Genomic DNA, 13,426 nt, shown 5'->3' with positions numbered 1-13,426 from the left:
TATATATATATATATATATATATATATATATATATATATATATATATACACACACATATGAAAGCACCAAAAGAAATAAAATTCAACCCCTAAATACAGGTTATTTGAAAATGGTAAAGCCAACCAAGAATAAATACCCCATATCCTGCTCTGACAAGGAAAAAGAGATTAGCTCTGTGTACCTGTTTTTTTGTTTTGTTTTGTTTTGTTTTTGTCTGTCAGCCTCCTTACCTTTTGGGGTGGCACTTCCAACCTCACCAGTGCTGAGGGCCCGCCTCATTCCATCAGTGTTGTGCTGTGCAGCTGGACCTCTGATCTGCTCTGCTGGCTGCGCTGCCACTTGGGGGTGAATGCTGGAGGTTCGAGGTTCTGATGGTGGGGGATGGGAGAGTTCAGATTTCTGGAGTTGATCGCACTTTCAGTAGCTCTTTAGTTGATTGTAGCTGTCTTAACTTCAGATTTCTTAACTTTGCGAGAAGGCTGATGGAGTTGAAATATCTGTTGCTTGGCCTCTGCTGCTTCTGCTGCGCTGCAGCTGCCTGGTGCAACTGGTGGGACTGCCCCAGACAGGCGAGCGCTGATCGCAGGCCGCAAGCGCCTCAGTGGGACTCTGGCCGTTTTCCTCCTTTCTGGTGGGTCTTGGTCTCTCCAGCTTCTCTGCTGTGTCTAAGAATAACCTATACTCCTTCACTTTTCAGAACAGTAGTGTATTTTGCTGTGGTTTTGCTTGAGTCCCTCCCTAGGCTGGTTTGGCGTGGCTCCTAAGCCGCCATCTTACCTGGAAGTCCCTTGTTCTAAATCTTTGTTGTAGAATAGTAGTCATCACATCAGAAATTCCAATTCATGCCATGTCAGGTTTATCCCAAATTGGAAGTGACTTAATTCTGTTGTGTCCATGTGTAATGTCATTTGAACTTTGTCATATGTCCTTGAAATGAAAGTTGGGATGTGACCCACAGACCCAGGTTCGTGTGATTTTTCATCTTGCTCATTAGAAACAACAGAGGTAATAAATGACAGACTCGGGATAGTTCAGGAGGTTTCCAATGTAATCAGTCTTCCATTGCATTAATAAGCTAGTAGCCCAGTGTTCCCTGCTTTGACATGTTAGCATCATACAGTGATTAGGATGGATATTTATTCACTTTGTGTTTTATAAACACTTTAACCATTTTTGTTTCTTCATGAATACCAAAAATCCCTAGAGTAGGCTATTTTGTCCTATATTCTAAAGTATATGTGTAATAATGCCTGGCATAGGATAGAATATGTGAATAGTTCAATTTCAGACTTAAGATGTTGTGTTTTAATTTTTGGCTTAAGAATAGGACCATATTTAAATACTGAGTGTGCATTATATAATCATTTAGAGAGGGACATTTTCATGTTCTTTAATGATCTTGGTCCTGGTTACAGTTTCACCCACATAGCTTCATATTCAACACTGGGTTGGAGTTACAGGCACAGTAATCACATCCAGCTGTTTTACATGGGATCTGGAGATTTGACCTCAGGCAGGCTCAGGTCCACTTAGGAAGTCACCTGTCTCTTTTTTTCCAATTGATTGTTAATTGTTCATTTAGTCATTTACATAAACATTATGGACTCCTATCATTGGCTTGTTTGTCATCATCATATTATCAGTATTTTGTTTCTCAAATTGTTTCACTTTTGTCCATTGAGAGAGATCTTTCAGCTGGATTGGCATGACTTTTGATAGGTTCAATGTTAGGTTTTATTATAATTATTATTACTACTATTATTACTTTTTGTTTTGTTTTGTTTTGTTTTGTTTTCCAAGATAGAGTCTCACTGTAGGCTAGGCTTACCTAGAATTCACTATGTAGTCTTAGGGTGGCCTCAAACTCACAGTGATCCTCTTACCTCTGCCTCCTGAGTGCTGGGATTAAACACATGTGCCACTATACTAGACTATCATAATTATTTTTAACACTTCAGTGCTTCCTATAACTATAGGATTTCTTGAACTAATCCATAATTAATGTTGCAATCAATAATAAATGTTAAACCAACCCACAGAGTAGGAAAATCAATAATCCCATAAATATTTATTGAGTTTTAAAAGACTATTACATATAATGGAAAACAATGAAGTTTAATATATATATTTTTAAAACTTTGCTTGTTTGTGCACATATGTACATGTGTAATATAGCATGTGTGTGTGTCAGGCATGTGGTGTATGTACATAAATGTACCCTTACAAGTGACCCATATATAAGTCTGCATTGGGAAGCAGGACACTTTATATAGAGTAGCTGAAGTGAAACAGACTTGTTTTGAGCCAGAGTCTGTCTGTAAGACTCTCTCTCTCTCTCTCTCTCTCTCTCTCTCTCTCTCTCTCTCTTTCTCTGTCTCTCTGACACACACACACCTTTTTGCTACTAGTTTTGGAGCTTGTGATGGTTGAATTTCAGGTCTCTGATCACCTGGGGGACTGGGGGACTGGGGTCACAGGCACAGTGACCACACCCAGCTGTTCATGGGATTTGGAGATTTGAACTCATGTTTATGCAGGAAGCACCCTTAAGTACTGAGCCCAGGATACAATTTTTAAATTTAAGTATTCTCTAATGCCCTTTTATCAAGATAAAATAAACTATGAAAAAATAATAAAAAATATATGGTAAAAAAATTAAATCAGTAAAGGGCAGAGTTTTCAATACAGGTAAAAAATAATTGCCAGTTTAATTTATCAAGAAAGGGACCCAGAAAAATATATGTTTGGTCAAGTGAAATGGAAAGGATAAAAATTAGTATTGGAATTGTTACTTGTGAATGTAAAAGCTATGGAATGAAAAGCTGCCTCTTAACAAGAAAAATTTGCCAAAATCAATAAAAGTAAAAACTGAGAAAAGCTCTGTAGTTTTTAAATAAATTGAATTTAAAAATAAAAGTCATGCCAGACGTGGGGGTGCACACCTTTAATCCCAGCACTTGGGAGGCAGAGGTAGGAGGATCACTGTGAGTTTGAGGCCACCCTGAGAATTCAGAGAGCATTCCAGGCTAGTCTAGACTAGAGTGAAACCCTACCTCGAAAAAAACAAAATAAATAAATAGAAAAAGAAAAAATAAAAATAAAAGTCTTACCACAGAGAGAACTCCAGATATAAATAATATTCCTAGTGAAATTTTTTCCAATATTTAAGTAATAATAAAAACCTTAAGCAAATGCTGGTAAAAATAGAGACAACCCATTGAATATGTTGTTTAAGATTGTCATTACACTACTATACATACAGTCCTTACTAATAAGCCTATTACAATAAAAATGCCATATTGATACCCATTTATGACCACAGATAGTAAAATGTTTTACCACACAGGATGTAGCTATAATGATATGTAAAAAGAATAATACGTCATGATAAATTGAACATATTCCAGGTATGTAAGTATACATTAATATTCAAAATTAATTACCATAATTAATCATTAATTATTATTAAAATAATTCAGTATAACAAAGGATAAAATTACATGATTATGCCGGGCATGGTGGTGCACACCTTTAATCCCAACACTTGGGAGGCAGAGGTAGGAGGATCACTGTGAGTTCGAGGCCATCCTGAGATTACATAGTAAATTCCAGGTCAGCCTGAGCTAGAGTGAGACCCTACCTCGAAAAACCAAAAAAAAAAAAAAAAATTAAAATTACATGATTATATCAGAAAGACTCAAAGGCAGAACTTCTTAAAATTCAATGCCTAATTGTGATAAAAATTCATATCAAACTTAAAGTAAAAGGTACCTTCTTCCTTGGTCTTTTCAAGAAAATCTGTGAAAAACCTGCAACTAATGTTAACATAATAAATACTTTCCTTCTCAATTAATAAAAAGGTTAGTTGTCCACTCTCATTAGTTTTAACCAACAATATCCTGCAGATCCTATCCTAGGTAATACAACCAGTAAAATAAAGAAAACACAGGTAGAGTAAAAAGGAAGATAGGGTAAAAAGGAAGAAGGGCAAAGCTAATTGCAAATATCATATAGAAAATTACTATATAAATTTTTATAAGATATACCAGGAAATCCAAAACTATATATTTGAACATAGGAAAAAAAAAACATACTGAATTTAGTAAGGTCTCAAGATTTAAGGTTAGTATAAAATAGTAGTGCTCTCTATACAATAAAAATGGCAAAGTGAAATTATAAACAATATGCTTATGTTAGCATCAATGCCATGAAATAATTAAAATAGTATAGAAATTTAAAACTAATATTCTGAAAATAATTTTTAAAAATCTATGAAAATTTAAAAATATAAAGAAATTAAGAGATCTGTTTTTCTATGAGGAGTCTGTATTGAAATGTTGGTCTTCCCCAAAATAACACAAATGTTGGACATAGTTGTGGAGATCAACAAATTGTTTCTAAACTTTGCATAGAAGTATAAGAACTTGGCTGAAAGGACAATATTGGGAAACCCAATACTCTGAAAATGTGGTATTTCAAATAGATCAGTAAAGGGAAATGAATTATCAGGACAGAGAAAGAGTCCCTGGGGGTAGTGGGAAGATCAGTAAACTGGAACTAATCATAAATTAAAAGCTCTTCATTGAAAAGCATTGCCAATAGGTGAACCATGGATTGGGAATGGATAATTTACCATACATACAGAAGACAGGAGAATTGAATTCAGAATATACAGAGGTCCTTCACAACTCAGTTCAAAAATACATAGAAGCTTGTCCTGATAGCACAAATCTGTTAATTCCTGCTGCTCATAGAGTCAGGCAGGACAATCATGAGTTAAAGGCCTTCCTGGGATACAGAGCAAGTTCAAGGCTAGCCCCTTTCTCCAAAGAGGAAAATAAAATTCTGGGTAGGGAGTATGTCAGTGGTAGAGAGATCTTAGGTGTGATCCTTAGCACTACAAAAATTAATAAATAAAAATTAAAAATACAACAAACCTTCCTCCCTGAATGATTTGAAAACAAATTATTTAAGCCCAATATTCATAAAAGATGGTACAAGAATGTTCACTAGGAGGTGGCTCAGTTAATGAAGTGCTGAGGTTTTATTCCTATCACCCACATAAAAGCTGGGTATGGTGGCACATGCTTGTAATCCCTGGGGAGGTGGAAACAAGAGGATCTGTAGGACTTACTCTTTTAGCAGCGGTCTCCTTCTTTTAACCCTTATTCGAATATTGATGCCACATTTATCTTCTCTTATTCACAGTCTCTGATATAAAAGCACATCTAGTTGTCCTAAGCCAGTCTACAAAATTTCAAATTTGATATGCTAAAATTCACATTCATTTTTTTCTCCAACTTAAAGAAATCACTGGGGCTGGAGAAATGACTTAGCAGTTAAGTGCTTGCCTGTGAAGCCCAAGGACCCCGGTTCAAGGCTCGATTCCCAGGACCCACATTAGCCAGATGCACAAGAGGGCACATGTGTCTGGAGTTTATTTGCAGTGGCTGGAAGCCCTGGCATGCCCATTCTCTCTTTCTCTGTCTCCCTCTTTCTTTCTCTGTCTGTTGCTTTCAAGTAAATAAAATAAAATAAAATAAAAATACAAAATCACTCAACCATTCATGATTTATCTCTACTTTGTTATAGGGTAGAATATTTGTGCTGTCTTATAATTTTAACATTTATTTGGACTTGTTTTGAAGAGACTTGAAATTTTATCTGAAGTCAGCTTGGGGATTGCTCCTTTGTTTTGGGGTGATATGCATACAGTGCTACTGAGGTCGCATTATTTAATCATTGATTATTTAATGTATCAAATACAAACAGAGTACCTATTGCAAGCTATAGAGTCTTTCCAAAGAGCAAAAGCATTCCTAGTCTTAACAGAGCTAGAAACCCACCATATTAGAAGTTTAAGAAGTATTTATAGTACAGTGGGATAAGTATGATATGTTCATTGCCAAACTATGTTAATGTGTTTGTGGTCACTGTGTCCATTGTGATTAGTGTGACTTGATTTGGGCTATCATATTGTTTGGATCACAAAATATCATGGTAACCGGAAAAATGTTATTTTAATATTTCAGTAGGCACTGAGCCTATCTTTGTGCTGAAAGAGAAACTTGGGTTACCTGGCATTTAATTAGAACAATTGAAATGGCACAGGTATGTTTGTGAGGGTGTTCCTGGTATGAGTGATGCTTAAGTCAGTGTACTGAGTGGGGAATATATATTTTCACTGTGGAAACCTACCACACCAGCAGCTGGGATCTGGATAGAACAAGAATTCAAAGAAATGGCCAGTTCTTCCTCTGTTGCCTGGAGCTGAAACTCTTTTAATTCTGCTCTTCTCTTGAACATCATATCTGCTGTAGCCTTTGACCTTTAGGACTCATAACTGTGATGCCATACTGTCTCTGGCAGTTGAACCAGGATTTAGAGTTATAGGATCACCTTTTGTGGTTCTGGTAACTTGAACTTGTACTGGGCCACACATCTGTCTTCCCTGATTCTCTGCCCTGCAGTGGAAGCACTCACCTTCTATATTTGGCTAAGCAAAATATGCTAATAAATCTCTTCTCACCTCTCTTTATAGTCTGCATAGAAAGATATAGATCCTATAAGTTCTTTCTCGTTGGGGAACTCTGTTATGAACTGTAAAGTTTCTCTGTCAAAACAACAAATTAAGTACAGGGTTTGTGTGTTTGTATGTAATGTGTGTATACATACAGACTTGTGTGTGTATGTGTGTGTGCATGTGTGTACATTTATTGTAAAGAGTAAGCTCATGTGATCTTGGAGACTAGCACTTGTAAAGTCTGAATGGCAAGTGTTGTTGTTTGAATAGATGGCCCCAATATATTCAGTGTTTTATTAGTTTGTAATTTGCATCTGTATCCACCTGGCTGGAAGCAGTGTCACTGGGTAGATATGCAAAGCACCCACAGTTCCTGAAGTGTGCTGTGTGGCTTTTGGCTTTTGGTCTGAGGCTTCTCTTTATCTGGACCTTATCTTATCTGCCTGCCCTTATGGAATTTCCTCTGGATCTATAAGCTTCAATAAATACCCCTTCCTCCATAACTGTGCCTGGTTTAGAAATGCATCTCACTGAATCTAAAGCTGTCAGCTACAGAAATTGGTACCAAAATGTAGGGTGAGATAAACCTGACCATGAAGATTTTGGTCTTTTGGGAAGTTTTGTTTTGGAGCAACAAGCATGGATTGGTTCTTGCAACTGAAGATGCTTTCTGGAACAATAAGCCAAGTATTATGGACTATTCTGACGAGAGCTTGAGAATGTTATATGCAGACAGTAGTGAACTTGCCTCATGAGCTTTCTAAGGGGAAGGAAAGACTGTAGATTACTTTGTTAGAACTGGGCTACTGGCATAAGGGCTGACTGTGTTCTGCTGCCCAAGCCCACAGAGTTTGATCAAGGTTAAATTTGTAATAGAATGGCATGCTTTGCTAAAGACATGGGACTGAGAGATTTAAGATTTTAAATTAGAAAATCTCAAGCAAGGTAAAATTACAGGCACTGTGACTGGTTTTAGATTACATGAAGCTACTATTGTCAACACATTAGCAATCTTAAGGAAGATGGCCCAACTGCTTTACATTACAACAATGGAGAGAATGCCTGAGGAAAGATTATGATAGACATGCAAACTCTTTTGGAAAAACTTAACTGGAGAAGGAACCTCCTTTTCATGGTCAGGATTTATTTCATACCTGAATTAAGAATATGGCTGTTTCCTGCACACCTGGTATTGGTTTCAGAAACATGAATAATGCATGGAATGGTCATGAAATGTACATGGTTCCAGGAGCCGCTGCTGAGATATGGCATGTAGATAGGACGTGATGATCCTCATAAATAGGCTGGAAGAGCATATGCAAGATGGACCATGGTTTGCTTGGAGACATGAAGATGTTTTGGATATACCAGGACTATGATAGAACTCTCTGTTGACCTGGAATAGAAATGTTCCCTGACTACTTTGACCTACTAGAGGGGCAGAACTGAAAAACCCAGAGACAATCTCTGTTTATGTTGAACTTGAACTGCAGAAATTTAATGATTGCTTGATGGTGGTTGAATTTTTGTTATTCTAGTCTCTCCTTGCTATGCCTTCTACCAGTTGAAAATGTTTTCTCTGTACCTTTATATGTTGAAAATATATAACTTACTTGATTTTACAGGATTCACAGATAAGATAAAATCTTAAATCTCAAAGGAGACTTGGGGCTTTGGAACTATCTTACGTTGGTAAAGATCTTGGGGACCTTTGAAATTGGACTGAATATAATTTACAATGTGAGGTGGTTATGAATCTATTGTGGTCCAGGGGCAGAATGTGGTAGTTTAAATAGATGTCCCCAATATATTCAGCATTTTGTTAGTTTGTATGTTGCATCTGCAGCCACTTGGCTAAAAGCAGTTTCACTGGGCAGATCTTAAGGTGTGGTGGTGGGTTTGAGATCCCAATCTAAAAATATGCAAAGTTCCTGGAGTTCCTGAAGTGTGTTTTATGGCTTTTGGCTTGTGGATTGTGGCTTCTCTCTCTCTGCTTGGACCCATGAAAGCAGGGCCAGCTTCTTCTGCCATTATGGAACTTCCATTGGATCAACTGAAGGGATCAAACTGACTCCATGACAGGCTTCAGTAAGGTTTCACCCTAACAAGGCCTAAGTTCCAGTTTCCCAGAGAGGCAGGCAAGACTTCTGAGAAAGGGTGGGCTATTAATCCACAGTGATCCTGACATGTGGCTGGAAAAGATAACTGTCTGCCCAGGGGCTGAGTCAGTTCCTGGAGACATGTCCCATTCATGCCTTCCACAACCCTTCTGCCCCAACCTAACAGAGATGCACAACTTTAATTGCTGCTTGCCTAGCCAATCATTTTAAAAATTACCTAACCCACCTGAAATTCCCTTAGACCAAGCCTTTCAAAACCTTAGGACCAATCAAACGAGTGCAAGTAAAGCTACTTTTCAAATTAGCTAATCATGTTAGAAAAGACGAAGCCCACAAAAATTCCTCTAGCTGTGCTTAAAAGGAGCCTGCAAGCTCCTCTCAGAGTTGCCATTTTGCATGAATGGTTGACCCCCACATGCTGGCTGATTCTTCAGGATAAACACTCTTTGTTTTTACATAATATTTGAGTCTAGGGTCCTTCTTCAGCGATTCTTGGACCCTTACATCTGTAAGCTTCTATAAATATCCCTTCTTCCATACCTGTGTCTTATATGGAAGTTCATCTCAGTGAACCTGAAGCTGTTTGCTACAGCAAGCTAGTCAGCTGAAGCTCAGAAAAGAGACACTATTGCAGCTTGAGTGTGCAAGTAAAATTTGCTTGTCTTTTGGGGTGTCAGTCTATTTTCTCAGCAGTAATACTGATTATATCAGGCTTACCCACATTATGGAAAACAATTTAGTATATACTGATTTCAGTATTGTTTTAATTAGAAAAAATCTTCAAAACAATATATAGAGAAGCTTGTTCAACTATCTGTGCACTGTGACCTACTGAAATTGACACATAAATTTATCACAGAAATCAGCCAGGTGTAGTGGCAAACACCTTTAATCCCAACACTAAGGAGGCAGAGGTAAGAGGATTACCATGAGTTCAAGGCCATACTGAGACTACATAGTGAATTCCAGGTCAGCCTGGTCTAGAGTGAGACCATACCTCAAAAAAACAAACAGAACAAAACAAAAAATATATCACAGGAATCTAATATGCCTTTGACCAGACTTTGACTCAGACCCACTTCCAGGTCTCCCACAACTGGGACAACTGGATATTGGTCTAAAACTTCCCTTGATTCCCTTCTAAGGCTATCCATAAGATAATTAACAACATGCAGCTCATGGAAGCAGAGAAGGAGGGAAAGACAGAGGCTACTTCCTATTACCACATTGGTGATATTCTAATTCTGTCACGGGGTTAACCCATATGTAAGATAGTAGTGGAGAGGAGCCAAGGGTGTAAATGTGATATGGAATTATACAGACCAGCAATGAATGGCTTACATTTCCTTGTGAAGATGAAAGGGGAAAGAGTTTTTCAAACACTAGTAAGAGCATGTACACAGGCTTGGGTTTGAAAAGAGGCCTGACCTATGAGGAACAGAAATTCCTTATGGTTGAAGGAAAGGGTAGCCTAAAAATTCTGCTGGTTTGTTTATGATTCTGTGATGGACTAGAGTCCAGTAAAGGAGGAAATAAAAGACAAGAGTAAAAATCATCATGTCCAAGGATATGAAGTAGTGTAGCTCCTTTTGATTAGGAACATTAAAGAAAATACCAAATGGAAATCTTCCTTGTACATTCAACATTGGTTTATCATGAGACTTTTAAATGTTCAAGTCAGAAGAGAGGAGAATCAAAGCTTGCTTAAGATTCAGAAGTCTTGGGCTGGAGAGATGGCTTAGCAGTTAAGCGCTTGCCTGTGAAGCCTAAGGACCCCGGTTCAAGGCTCGGTTCCCCAGGTCCCACGTTAGCCAGATGCACAAGGGGGCGCACGTGTCTGGAGTTCGTTTGCAGAGGCTGGAAGCCCTGCCACGCCCATTCTCTCTCTCTCCCTCTATCTGTCTTTCTGTGTCTGTTGCTCTCAAATAAATAAATAAATAAATAAAAAATAAAAAAAAAAGATTCAGAAGTCTTGTGTCTAATTTTGTGATCTCAAGTAATAATTAAGTAATTGTCTGCTGATTAATAATGTAGGAAAACTCATTTGGCTTTGAGATATTCCTGCAGCAGTCTATGATGGTCAGGTTGGATAACACATTGCATATATAGATATCTAAAGGGGTCGAGCAGTGGTTTACCTGAGAGAGATTGGAGAGAGTGATGGGGACTATGGCAGCTGACATGCACAACTCTTCCTAAATCTACAGTCCAACCTACCAGCTCAAACATCTTGAACATAAGAAAATTGGTTCCAGTCTTGCCAGATTTTGTTTTCCTAATTCTACAATGTCAATTTTATTAATCCAACTACAGAATTGAAACAGTGCATCCCTGATGGCTATGTGCTCTAGACCATTGAAAAATACTAAAATGACTCTTCTAGTTAATTTTGTGTGTGTGTGTGTGTGTGTGTGTTTGTGTGCCAGTTTTTATGTCTGAATGTAGGAGCATTCATGCTATGACATGCAAGTGGAGATCAGGGAATAACTATGGTGGCTGGCCCATGCCTTGTACCTTGTTTGAGGTAAGCTCTCACTGTTGTTCACCTCTTTCAGGGTAACTGGCCTGGGAGCTTCTGGGAGATTGTCCTGTCTCTGCAACCCTTCTCACTTTAGGTATGCTGGGATTACAGAAGACTACCACACTGTCCAGCTTTGTGTGAGGTTTACACTTGCATGGCAAGGGCTTTTATCCATTCAGCCATTTCCTGAACCCCATGTTAAAAGGTTTTCACCTTACAATGAGAAACTAGATAAGGCATGGCCTGGTCTGTCCTTGTGATTCAGATAAAAGGATGTGGCATTTCTGCCAAGTGGGTCAGATATACCTGGAGGAAGAGGAGAGGCAGCAGGTGTTCTAATCATGTGATGTTCATTTCAGTTACCTGTAGGAAATTTAGTTAAAAGCATGTGGTGAGCTTATGGGAACAATCATAATTAAACTCACAGGGTCACGTTTTATTTTCAAAAAAGGCCTGAAAGTATGAGGACTAGTTGGAAAGAAGGGGGTCAGTGGGAATGAGAGGGATATAATCTAGAAGAGACAGATGACTTCAGTGTACCCCATTTGAAATTCACAGTTCTGTAATGGGCAAACTGTTTCCATTTGATTCAGGGGCTTAGATTAGAAATATTTTATCTTATGCTTCGAGATGATAGGAATAGACATTGCTGGCAAGGAATTTAGGTCTTTTCTTTGAGAAATAGTATACTCTTGTAGGTTCTTTAGTAGTAGATGCACATAATTAGAATCACATTAAAAGTTATTTATGCATTCATTTTCATTTCCATATTGATCATCATTGTGGACTAGTCTGAAAGAATGACAAATCTTTTGGCTTTTTTCAGGATGGACTACAAAGGAAAGCCTGCTGCAAGTGCATAATGGTCTACAATGTGATCCAGTGAGGCAGAGTTAATACAAAAAAAGAGTCACTAGGCTTTCAGAATTCAGCAAAAGAGATAAGGAAACATGAGAAGGGAAGATGTCTGCATCTATTCTGTGGGTTTGCTGTCTGCCTTAGTCCATTTGGGATGTTATAATAAAATAACAGGCTAGGTAATTGATACAAAATGGGATTTTTTTCTCCTACTTCTGGAGTCAGTAAAGCCTAAGGTCAAAGTGATGGTGAGTCCAGGGGTCTGTAAGAACTACTCTGCTTCCAAGGTAGTTGTTCTGGAGGCAGGGAATGCAGTGTTCTGACATAATGGAAGGAAGAAACAGAAATTACCCCTTTTCACCTGGGCATCTTCCTGAGGGAAGAGTGATAGCTTCATCACTTCTTATAATATCTATCTCCAAATAGTATATAAAAGCCATAGCTTCTGCTTTGGGTCTTATATAAAATTCTTGTCCTTTTCCTATATGCAACACATTCATTCCATCCTGGAGTTGTGTTTTGTTTGTTTGTTTGTTTTCCCAAAATCCACTCAAAATTTATAGTCCAGAGTCTCATCTAAATTGAATGGGGATAAGACTCAAAGCACTCTTCAAACAGAAAAGTTGGTCTTGTGATGAGCACACAGCCTGAAAATATCTGAAATGCCTTTGAGGTCATTCTCCCATTGCCTGAGTGAATAAACCAGGCTGCAGTCTATTTACATTTCATCAAAAACCCACTTGGTCCCCACCCTTAGTATTCTCTCTGAAACATAACTTGATCAGGCTAAAAATTCATTAATTTTTAAATCTGTGCTGGTCTTTTTATTCTAAAATCCATAAATCATTTCTTTTCTTTCTCACATGTAAGAGAAGCTGTTCATACAAGAATTTTGGGATTCCCTGTATGGCAATGTACCAATAATTTAGTGTTTCAAGATCCTTGTCCTATGACTTCAAAGACTGAAATCCATAGACCACAGACTAAGGTTCAAAAAGATTTTGTTATAACCTAAAGCTTAAGGAGGGAGAAGAGAACTGGGTCTTAAGCCTAGAATGTAAGAGAGGAAAGTGAGGTAAAGGTCTTTCCGAGGGAAACAAAAGAGAGTTTTAGAAGCCCCATGGAAGAAGTCAGAACATTTATCCAGAGAGTCAAGAGAGGGTCTGAGAAGCCCACATTGAAACTGAGATCTGTTTTTTTCTTTTTCTTTCTTTGGAATGGCGAGTGGGCATGTCAGGAAGACCAAGTTTGGGTGGCTGGTTTAGTCAGTTTATTCCTGATTCCAGGAGTCTGGGACCAATAATTTTTGAAGTTTCAATGAAGGTAGTGGAAAAACTCCCTAAGGGGTCAGAGATAAGGAAAGGCCAGATTCTCCTGATATTTCTGACCTGTAGTAAAGTGTA

General features: G+C 38.1%; 1 protein-coding gene across 6 annotated transcripts in view; it reads left to right on the top strand.

Moving 5' to 3' along the window:
* Positions 1-13,426, top strand: part of Enox1 (ecto-NOX disulfide-thiol exchanger 1) — a 674,222-nt gene that overhangs the window by 364,035 nt on the left and 296,761 nt on the right. The gene's annotated exons all lie outside the window — the stretch shown is intronic.

The sequence above is a fragment of the Jaculus jaculus genome, chromosome 3 (assembly GCF_020740685.1).
Source record: "Jaculus jaculus isolate mJacJac1 chromosome 3, mJacJac1.mat.Y.cur, whole genome shotgun sequence".
Lineage (NCBI taxonomy): Eukaryota > Metazoa > Chordata > Mammalia > Rodentia > Dipodidae > Jaculus > Jaculus jaculus.
The sequence above is the reverse complement of the archived record's forward strand: the minus strand, read 5'-3'. Positions and strand labels throughout refer to the sequence as shown.